This window comes from Numenius arquata, chromosome Z, assembly GCF_964106895.1.
Source record: "Numenius arquata chromosome Z, bNumArq3.hap1.1, whole genome shotgun sequence".
Taxonomy (NCBI): domain Eukaryota; kingdom Metazoa; phylum Chordata; class Aves; order Charadriiformes; family Scolopacidae; genus Numenius; species Numenius arquata.
The window spans coordinates 39,617,427-39,629,596 of NC_133616.1; positions in this window are offsets into that span (position 1 = coordinate 39,617,427).

Below are 12,170 nucleotides of genomic sequence, written 5' to 3' on the forward strand. Positions count from 1 at the left end.
AAGTACTAAATGGACAAGACAAAGAAGTAGGAACACGTAAGCTTTTTACTGTCCTATACAGTCTATAATGCTAATCAAAAGGAGTATGTAATAACAGAAATGACATTCAAGAGAAGGGAACACAAGTGTCAGATATTTACTTTAAGTAATTAAGCAATATATGACTCCTATGGAAAGCTCAATGATGTTAATGGAGAAAAGTCATGTAAAAAAAACCCCACAACAAAACAGGAGAGCAGGTGGTGTGTCACAACTGATCCTAGGAGGAGTGGAACTAGGCAGTGTCTTCCAAAGAGACCAAAGAGAAGGATGAGCAGTCCTCTGTATCTCAAAAGAGACTGAGCCCTGATGCATAATTACATTTTTGTAACTTCAAAGAAAAAACACTAACTAACAAAAAGGTAGTGAGCAGATGAACCACCTGTGGTGTTACAATATGTAAGTTAAATTTAACTGTCTGGGGGTTTAAAGTTTATTTGGCATTCTGTAATTGATTTGATTCTCCAAAGTAGTTTTACATCTACTGTCATTTCTGGGTTCTCTTTTACCTTTAAAGAAAATGAATGTATTAAACATTTACATTATCTCCTTAGCAAACTGTGCTGCTTTGGTTGTTTCTGTACATTGAAATGAGTACCAATGAGTGGGTCTATTGATAATAAACATCCACGTTAAAACAATAAAATATATCTTACTCCCCATCCACAATGAGGAGTGAGTATCATATTCTGAAACTTCAGAATTTCTTCAATTAAGCTGAGACTTGTTTGGAGTGGTATAGCCCTTGGCTCCCACTATCACACAGAAACAGGAATGGCATAATAAATGAATAATAATAAATTATGTTTTCTCATTGTCTACATTCAGGGTGTGATAAGAAGAGACAGAAAAAATTGAGGAAATTAGGCATTCCATTTGCTGTTATAATACCTGATCCTAACTGTTCCAATTATTAAATGAGGTTAGGAAAAGTTGTCCAAAAAGACCTTGGGTGTTACTATTTCACTGAATAGTTTGCCTGCCAAAAATTAGGAGTGAAATTTCTGTGCAGAACAGACAAAACTATTTCACAACTGGTCAGTGACTGCAAAACTGATTTTCTTCCATGGAGCATTAGAATAGTTTCATCTCAGACAAAATGAGAAGATGTACTTTTTCTGGCCTCCTCCATTTTATGTGTTTTCTCCTCAATTGAAATATAAGCTTGTTGTTGACTTTCAGCAAAAGAATTTACATCCAGGAGATTTGTTACAGACTTCTGTATTCATATGTTGAACAGCAATTGCTTGTTGTTTCTCCAGCTAAAAACCCAGAAAAATTCTGGTTCTGTGTTTCAGCTTTACTCTAGATTGTGTTGTTTCAGGTCTGTTGCTGCCTGGGAAGAAATGCCGTATAGAACATAATGGATGATGTAGTGCAAACCACAGTTATTTGTGTGAAATTTTAAAAGGTTTGGGCTTGTTTCTATTCAAAGAGGAGAAACTTCAAGGCATGTTTGTATTTGTTGCAATTTGTCCCATTATGGAACTGCCTAAAGGTACATAACTCAGAGCTTGATTTGCATCTGATTTTCCTCAAAGAGAAAAGGTGCAGATGTGACATTTCAAATGTGGCACAATTCTATACTAAAATAAATTATTTATCCCTGGACCTGCTACAAGGTTTCAAGAGAATCAGTGATTGAAAATGTACAAAGAGGGACATGAGATTCCTAGCCCTAGAACTTTACCTTCTCATAATTATGCATGAAATATTATAGATAACATCAGAGATAAAAATCAGAAGATAAAAAAAAAAAAACAAAAAACAAACAAAAAAAAAAGGCAAAAGTGCACCTTTTTATTGCTGTTTTTGTAAAAAGAAAAATCCCAAAAATATTCATTTTATATAAGGAACTCTTTTAGAGAAGCCTTTAATCTAGGCCCCATATCATAGTATATTCTTCACATCTCAGTGAAGCTGTAATATATTCAAAATAGTACACTAGAGAAACTAGTCATACAAATTAATTAGTTGTGGATTATTTGGAAGAAGATTCCTAATCAAGCTGCCTCCTATAAACCCACAGTGAAACTGCTTGTTGAGTTAGTGATACCAAAAGCCTTCTTTTTAGACTACAATCTAAAGTCAAGCGCCTGTTTTTAATCCTTTTTGACATAAGGGTGGAGTGTAGAACAATAGCAGTGAGATAGAAACCCTGAGCCACTGGTCCCACCTGCTTGAGCTGGATCACACCACCCTGAAAAGAGTTTATTCTGTATTTGCTTTTGCAACTGCTAAGTAGTACTTGCTTCTCCCAGTTCCTGCTGCTCTATTGCACCTATTATTATAGGAACAGATCACAAGTTGTGAGCCTGGAGTTATTCAAAGAGAACAGCATATTTGACCTACAGTTGAAAACAACTTGCCTGTCTCATTAGCTGAGACCAATCTCAGCATAATGGTGTTGGCAATGATAAACGTGCTTTTTTACCTTTAATTAGCAGAGAAGGGAGATGGCAATACACTGCCATGAAGCAATCTTCCAAAGCAGGGCAAACTTTGCTCTAATGTAATAACAGTGTCATCTGGAAACATTTAATAATTCTGTTTATGTGAAATTAGGGCCGAAATTGCATAAAACACCCCTTTATATTTTTACCAGTTTCATCACTACTGAAAATGTAGCAAGAGTATCATATTTCATATTATTTCAGCTGAAACGTGGAGTATGGACATTTGTAAAACATTCTGTTGAAACCCTTCTGATCTGCATATTTATGCTTTCAAGTATATAACATCTGCCAGTATGTTTTTCACTTATAGTTGTCTTCTACAGCTTTGAGTTTCAGATCGTAATTTTTCATCTCCAGGCAAAATGGATATTGCCACAGGAAACAGTGAGGAGAAAACTGATCAGTACCTCCCATTTTACTTTCTGCAGGTATCTCGTTGCCTAGTGAAGCTCTTGCATTTTTAATATTAAATATTTATACAGTGTGGGAGGCTGTCAGAAAATACCAGAACTTAACTGTCACCTCTGTGGAAACACTGGCCCTGAGAAACAAACCGATTACAATGGATGAAGGTAATTTTTTAGAACATAATGTTTATTTAGTAAAAAAAGTAAATGTTTCATGTATGTTATATTATGGCACACAGTTGTTGAGAGTGGAAGAGTAGAGCCAGGCCACTATTATATTAAACAAGCTGAGTGAAAAGTGTGAAGAGGGTAACCATCTATTTTTAAGCTTCTCAGCTCTCAATCAAAGTCAAAGAAAAGAGGAAACCATCGATATGAAAGAGATACAAAAAGAGCTAAGTTGTTTACGTGGCAAAAAGATCCACAAGTGAATGAAGATAGTTTTGAATACAGCTAACTACTTTTCAAATGCTGTCTTGCTAACCTAGGAAAACATATCTTCAGATGCTAGTGGCTAGCTGGAAGGTTGTGTGCATGTCTTTATAAATGTTTAGAAAAGCATGAAAAATGAAGGTCTTCTAAGTAAAGCCACTCTGGGATTTACAAATATTTTGTGAATTTTCAGAAAAGCAGGATTGAGTTTCCACAGCTCAAAATGTCGTTGAGCCACAGCAAGTGACCATGTGTGCTCATCTTGATGCACTGTGTCTCCTTTTAGGCATATTGTTTCAAGAAATATAATGTTAGAAAATGAACAAGAAAGATTGTACAAGGGAATGATCAAAGGGCTAATGAAAGTGGCTTCTGGTGAAAGACTGAAAAGTGGGTTTGGTGGTCTAATCATGTAAGAAGCTTTCAGTTCTTTCTCAGAAGAACAAGTTCAGAAGTGTGCGAAAGTCTTCAATATGGTTGTAGGACGAGAAACAATGAACTTAAATGTGAGGGAAGGGGGAATTTCGGTTGGACTTTAATCAAAACACATGCTAACTAAAAGGACATTTAACAAAAAGTAGGTAAGTGATAAAAAATGGGGTAAGTAATTAGTCCTATTTTCTTTTCTATGATGTATTTTATATACCAATGTTTTTTAAAAGCTTACACCTTTGCTCAAATTCTCTTTTCCCTGCTGCTCATTTCTTCTTTGAAATCTTAACTCCTAGTTGCTGAAAAAAATAATTTGCAAGGTAAATAATTTTACCAGAGGATTCTGTCTCAAAGAAGATAACATAATGCCACGGCAAAAGGATAAAAACTGTATATTGCCAAATTTTGTGGCTTACCTGCTAGATTTTCCATAGAGATAACATGTATCCTAACAATGACAGCTCAATTTTGTCATTAAATTGCACTCTTAAAATAATTCTTGTTATATAGACTATCTCTTACAAGATACTATTGTGAGTGTTTAAACTTCAGGGTTTTTTTGATATACTCTTTGAGGTGGCTGTATTTGGTGGCTAGCCCATAACCAAGATTGGGCCTCAAAAATTAAAATATTCAGCTTCTACAGTAATTTTTAATTTGAAACTTTTATTGCATATGCATTTAGGGGTTCAGATAAGTGAGAGCAGAGGGCCAGATTCTGTGAGTGCTTTTCAAGGTTGTGTAATTAAAGGTAAATGAACAGTTATGCAAAGCCTGTAATACAAGCAGGATGGTTTACCTTGCCCCACCTTAGGGTGCAGGCTGCTGAAAATTTATGTGGGGGAAAGATGAAGAACATTTGTGGCTGTTTCTATGCCACTTGCAGATCTTGTCCATAAAACATGAGGGAACAGTATGCTCTTACCTAATATTAACAGACATATTTGAACTCTTCCCACACATATTAGTAAAAGTAATTTTTTCTCAGATGTCAAATATACTTCTCAAGTGTTATGTTTAAAATTTAAATGCATTACTAAAATTAAGATTATAATTTAAGAAGATTAAAATTAAGGGAAGATTGCCATGGCCAATTTAGAGATGAATAGCACTCCACTAGTGGGGTATTGTGACCTGTTTGTTTTCTTGAGCAGCTGACGAATGAGCAAAGATTGGGAATACCATGAAATATCAAATCTAACCAGTATGAATGGAATAGCTGTGTCTATAAATAAACATACACACACACATCATTTTCCAAGGAAAGTTAAATCTAGGCTGTTGTCTTTGCTCCAGTATCTCTGTGATTTATGTTATGAAGTATGTGCCTTTACTTTGATTTTCAAGAGGAAACTAATGATAACATCAACAAAATACAGCAAGAAAAAGGCTTGCTGTCTGTGATAACAAGCTTTAATATTATCTGTTGACATCAAAGTTTTGTTGCAAATCAGCATCTTATTAGATGTTTACTTCCGTATATGTTCTTCTTCATGCCAGTGTGCTATATTAGGATAGTTAAGGATTTTTAATGCTAAAAGAAGAAGTCAACTGACTGAATGTGTAACCTTCTCTCACATCCGAAGTTAAGAATAACAAGTTAAACAACACTGTCAACACTATTAGGCAATGCCATTGGGCAAGGCTGTTGCTTAAGGAAGTGTAACCTGAGAGCGTTACAGAAAAAAATGTGGTTTGACCAGAATGTATTAGAAGAAAAAGTTTGCATAATGCATTTTCATCTGGAAAAAATCTGAGTGGTATCTTGTGACAATGTAAACAAAACTTTATCTGTAAAATACTGTCAGAGTTCATTGTTAAGTTTATGCATTGTTATCCATCACTCTGATCATCTTCGTGGCCCTCCGCTGGACCCATTCCAATAGGTCCATGTCCTTGCTGTGTTGAGGACTCCAAAGCTGGACACAGTATTCCAGGTGGGGTCTCACGAGCGCAGAGTAGAGGGGCAGAATCACCTCCCGCAACCTGCTGGCCACCCTTCTTTTGATGCAGCCCAGGATGCAGTTGGCTTTCTGGGCTGCCAGTGCACACTGCCGGCTCATGTTGAGCTTCTCATCCACCAACACCCCCACGTCCTTCTCCTCAGGGCTGCTTTCCAGCCATTCTCTGTCCAACCTGTATTTGTGCCTGGGGTTGCCACGTCCCAGGTGCAGAACCCTGCACTTGGCCTGGTTGAACTTCATGCGCTTTGCACGAGCCCATCTCTCAAGCCTGTCCAGGTCCCTCTGGATGGCATCCCTTCCCTCCAGTGTGTCGACCGCGCCACCGAGCTTGGTGTCGTCGCAAACTTGCTGAGGGTGCACTCTATTCCACTGTCCATGTCTCCAACAAAGATGTTGAACAGCACTGGTCCCAGTACCGACCCCTGCAGAACACCACTCGTCACTGGCTGCCAATTGGACATTGAACCATTGACCACAACCCTTTGAGTGCGGCCATTCAGCCAGTTCCTTATCCACCAAGTGGTCCATCTATCGAACCCATGACTTTCTAATTTTGAGACCAGGATGTCATGCGGGACAGTGTGAAACGCTTTGCATAAGTCCAGGTAGATGACATCTGTTGCTCTGCCCTTGTCCACCAAGCCTGTGGCAGTATTGTAAAAGGCCACCAAATTTGTCAGGTACAATTTGCCCTTGGTGAAGCCATGCTGGCTGTCTCCAATCACCTCTATATTTTTCCATGTGCCTTAGCAGAGATTCCAGGAGGATCTGCTCCATGATCTTGGCAGGCACAGAGGTGAGGCTGACTGGCCTATAGTTCCCTGGGTCTTCCTTTTTTCCAGAGGAGAAAGGCCCTGAGGAGGCTCCAGAAGGCCCATTTCCAACCACTCAGCTATGCTGAATATTGCAACTACATTCTGTTACTTGGATGCTTGTATGAGTGATCAGCAGCAGCAATAAAAATTACCGTTTCCCCTTTCTTGTAAGCAACAAAGATAAACAATGTGGTCTTGATTATCAGTGCCCATTTGTTTAGTGCATTGGGTAAACAATTATTCTTTATCCACATCAAGTTTTATACCTCCTTTTCCACATAATAAAGGGGGAAACAGCCTGTACATCTGCCCAAGCTAAAGAAGCAGTCTTTTCTTTCACTATGGCTGCTCTTTTATTGAACCATACTTTAAAAACACTGCCAGAAACCCTGAAAGTCCTCTCTCTCACCGCCCTTCCTTGTCTTGCATCAGAGCACAGAGGATAGGATGTGTCTCTATGGAGATTTTCTTTAAATAATCTACTTCAAATATTAGAGAGTGTGACTTTCTCCTTTTACTATAACAAATGATAAATAGGTGTTCCTGATGATCTTTCCTAAATTGCCTTAGATGCATTGCTATCTGTACTATCAATATTAACTGAATATATTTTTTTTAGTTTGTTTAACAAAAAGCTCCACTAGTCACTGGAATAAGAATTAATTTTTCAGAATATGTGATTTGGATTTTTTTTCTGTTCCCATTTTTTGTTTGGGTTTTGTTTTGTTTTCACTTTTACTTAGACCAGTGTTCGTATTTTGAAGAAAGTATTCCCCTGTCATCACGATCCTGGTTCTGGAAGAAGAATTCTGTTTCTCATGCTGCTAAAAGCCAAAGCAAAACAGGTAATGTTAGCCTCTTTCGTTTGCAAACATTTGCACAGACCAAATGTTTAGAAAACTATCAAAAGATGTATGACACCACTATAATGGAGGTGTGGGGTTTTATTAATTATCCACCAAACTTTTGAAGCAATAAGATATAACCCATTGAAGCACAGCCTGAGAAAAAGTTGTCAGGCTGTCCCACTTGGCTGATGGCCTGGATCACTCCTTTCAGCAGATAAATTGTAGTGCTTGTTTGCTCTAGTTGCAGATATAAAACATGTGGAGCTGGGAGCACCATCTTAGACCAGACTGGAAACAGATTAGAGGCCACAAAAACAGGGCTGCAGGTTTGAGGTCTCCTGTCCCTTAGACTGGAGGTAGTGTGGTTGAGCCAACAGCACATATCTGACTTTTGGAACATTACTGATACCAGTCTAGCTTTTTTATAAAACTAATCTATTCTGTCCTAGTTTTAGCCTGGGGTTCCAAGCAAATTCTCGGCAATTCTGTTTTATATTTCAATGTGTGGGTGAGGGGGAAAAACAAAAGAGCATTTGGAAGAGTAGACTGGCTGTGTCATACCAATAGGTAGTTTCAGACATCACCTTAGAATGACACTGACTGGCACATCGGCATTGTGATAGACCAAGTATCTTTGGGATTGGAAGACTAATGGAGTATGTTGTCTTTCCATCCAAGGCTTTAGTGTACACTACAATAGTCCCTGGCCCAATTGTTTTCATGTGCCAGCTAAACCTTTATGTATTATCATCAGACAATTGTCTGTTAGCAGTCACCATGCCGCTTGAATGGAAAATTATGACACTGTATGAAATAGTATCTGTTTGAGTGACTAAACACTCAACTTGCTGGAACTAGCCAACCTAGGTGGGTCCCTAGGTAGTTTTGGGACAGAACATGAATATACCTGCCACCTATGTGAACATCAGCAGTAACATTGCAGTAGCCTTAAAACCGTAAATAACATACCTGTTAAACACATGGCTCCACCTTACCCCAAGGTTAGTTTGAGACTTAACAATTCAGTGACTCCAGCTGTAGAAAAGTGGCTAATCTATAAGGATAAGAACAGTTTAAAGAGGAGGATATCATACCTCTGTTAACAAGCCATACTACCGTTTCAAAAACTAAAACAGAGATATTTTCATGGGGTTTTGCTATTTTTTTAACTCCATGAAACTAAACTTGATTACACAGGAGTAAAGAAACAATCCTTACATCACTTTTCTTTTTCTGTTCCAAAGATGAGAAGAGGGAGACACAAGAGGGGTTTTTAAGAAGTAACTGATTTGAAATACAATCATCTTTGCTCTGTGGTTAGCAAATTTCAGAACTCAAGATATAGTTGCCCATAAACTTTGCAAGATTTAACAATGTCAGATGCATAATAATCTCAGAGATGAGATGCCAGGAGAGAACTACATTAGTTCAGCTCCTACTGAAGTCAATGGGAATTTAAGTTACTCAGGGTATTGACTGCTAAACTTTTAATTCTTCAGAAAATGCAAGTAAACAAGTAAACCCCTCTAATGATCCAAAATCAGGGACCAAAGAAAGATATTTTGCTACTGCTTTACTTCTGAGGTCTTTTTCTGTCATTTAGATACAATCAAATTAGGCTGTTGGAACAGTGATTCCTGTTATTCTGGTTACTTCTGATAGCTGATCCAGAATGAAATCAGGAAAAAAACCTGTGAAATTAGAACTGACTCTTCTGAAAAAAATTTCATCAGAAAATGTACAAGGGGAGCGTCAGTTTATCAAAACCAGAATCTTGTGCGGGGATACTGGGACGTTAAACATAACACAGTTCACAGTGGATCTAGAACAGAGATCCACTGTTATTAGAGAGAGAAATTTTACCAAAGAGAGATCTACTCCAAAATGTGCATTACTCAAAAAGTTAAGACAAGCACTTATGTTCTCATTCCACTGGAGATTAGGAAGTTGAGTATCAGGTTATGCTTCAGTGGATAAGTATACATGTAGGCTCAAGCCCATGGCACCCTTTTCTGCCTTTATTCTCATGATAGAACTTTCCATGCTGTGCTGCTTACCCATAAGCCAATTTCCTTGCTACCATGCAGCATAGGTCTGTCTGTCAAGTTTTCTGAAGCTAGTTGCAATAACACAAAGAACTGCGTAGGCCTGAGGCAGATTCTCATGACTGCTGCTCAGATGGGGCAACTGCACCACATGATGTTTGACTTGCCAGTGCTTTTTATGTGATTTTTTTTTATGATCACTGCTGGTGTTCATTAAAATGACAAATTGTAACCATGACATAAATACATGAGGACTACCTGTGTGCATGTTGCCTTAACTTACAGCTACTCTTACCTGAAGGAAACTGCAGACCTCCCTAGCTTCATATACACTATCTAAGCCCAAAGTTTCTGCTTTTAAATCAAAGCTTGTTTCAGTGGTAAGGTCGGCATGCAACATTTCTGGGCATAAAGCTCCCATTTCACAAGGGAGTGCCATGTCCATTGCTATTGATATCCTGAGCAGAGCAGAATTTCAAGGGGATTGCTCTGATGTGCCTGTAATTATATCACAACTGGTCATGTTGTCCTAAACCTTTTTCATTCAGTAAACCCACAGATAAACCTGGAATTAAATGTAAAGTCTGGATTACTATACAACTCTGGTTTGCTTGAACTCTGTAAGTATATTGCACGATTCAATACACAATGGAAATACCTTACCCACAGAGAATAAGTATTTTTGTTATAAGATAATTTTTCCTGACTGGAAAGGAAAGAATTTCCTGAGAAGTAAAACAGATTATGTAAAGATGGGTTCATAAATATTTAAATTGATGTGGATGGTGATTTTCTCATAGCATATCTTGAGATTATGCTAATGTGGACAAATAAAATATTAATTATGTATCTGGACTTTGTTACAACTTATACTAAATTCTTAGTTTTGATATTTATTGTACAGGGGAAAAAATTAAATTTATTAAATTAGTAGTCTTAACAGATATCAGTGTTTTCTGGACAGAAGTTATGCCCTTCTGTTTTTCTTCAGATCATAGCTGCAAGCAATTAGATAGTCAGATCAAATAACTCTAAATTTATGTTACACTGCCTTAGGACAGTGATTGAATTGAAAACATTCCCAATGCAGTCAAAAAAGGTTTCCAACTTCTATCTTTTTCCCATCTTTTTCCCATCTTTTTCCCTTCTGTCTCACAAAAAGAAATGATTACTGGAGGAGACACAGCACATGAAGGTCTCCTCTTCAGAATATGTCAACATTATCTTGAAGATTTTCATCTTATAATGGAAAAAAACCCCCAGATTTTAAGTATACAGGATTCATGTGTATGAATTATCCAGGTTTTACTTTAGGTATAATGAAAGGGCTGCCTTTTTTCTTTTGTGTTACATTTGGACTGATTGCTATTATCTTAGAAGCTCTGTGGGACACACAGTTTTGAGGTTCAAATCTGTATATTTTCTCCAATAGTTGAATGCTGCTGGGTGATTGCTCCTGGCAAAAAAAAAAAAAAAAAAGATTGCTGCCTGTAATTCTGTATTGAAATATATTCTGTATTAAAAATACTCTGAAAAGAGCAATCAGGCACAACTTTCTTTTCACAAATTGTCTTTTCCTTTTGGTAGAACATTCCTGTCACTACAATAGCAGCATTTATACCTTTCAACTAAGTTACTGCTAAGAATGCCAAACATATGGCATATTTCATGACTGCAAAGAAAACAAGTGCCAGACCAGTTGCCTTTGCTCTGAGATCCTCTGAATCATTCTTTTTATGTAACAACACACAATATGGCACATCTGCTTTGTCTTTTCTCCCATTTGTTTTCAGGATGGATTTGTTTTAAAGAAAGAGTAAATTGAGAGTGCAGTGCAATGACATTTTTTATGTTTTGCATTGTTTTGATCACGTAAAAATGCAGATTCCACTATGCAAATACTTTTACAGGATGAGGAAAATGTGTCCTTAGAAAGTAATATAATAATAATAATAATAATAACAACAACAACAACAACAATAACAACAACAACAATAATAATAATAGATATTTATCATTAATAATAATATTTTAATACTGATAAAATAGGATAATGTTTTTGCATGCTGGCATGCCTTCATGTCTTTATTTTTTTAGGGAAAAATTTCTCTGGCTCTGGGAAAACAAAACATAAAAACTATGCGACTTTGTCAAAATAAGTGGTCCTCTTCCATCTTATTTGCCTGTTTTAATCGGTATCATGAAGATACTTCTGTTTATGTCCATCTTCCAGAATTACTACTGGCCACTTATACAAAGAAAATTAACCCCCTGTCATGAAGCAGTATCTGCTGGTCCAAGGCATAAAATAGAAGTCACTATAACAAAAAAAAAAAAAAAAAAAAAAATGTAGCTGAATGGTGAAACGTGGGATGTGATCAAGCTACAGGACAGCCCTCAGAATTTATGCTGGATAGATGTTAATGCAGTAAATTTTATTGGAGTTGGCATGAAACAGCATAGAATTATCATGATAGGGGATCAGCCACTTTTAGCTACAACTGCATCTGAAGTGCGTTGTTAATTCTTAAGCATAAAATATCAGCAGGAAGTGGTCTAGCTATAAGCCAAGCATGCTATAAACTAGGAGATTGACTGCTCCTGTTTTAAATTGTGATTTTTAATTAAAAAAAAAATTTCTTTGTGCTTCCCAGGCATCATATTTTATCTCAACCAAGCAGGTGTGTTTCTCAGCACAGCCTACCATCTAGGTCCCCACCCCAGTGGAGATG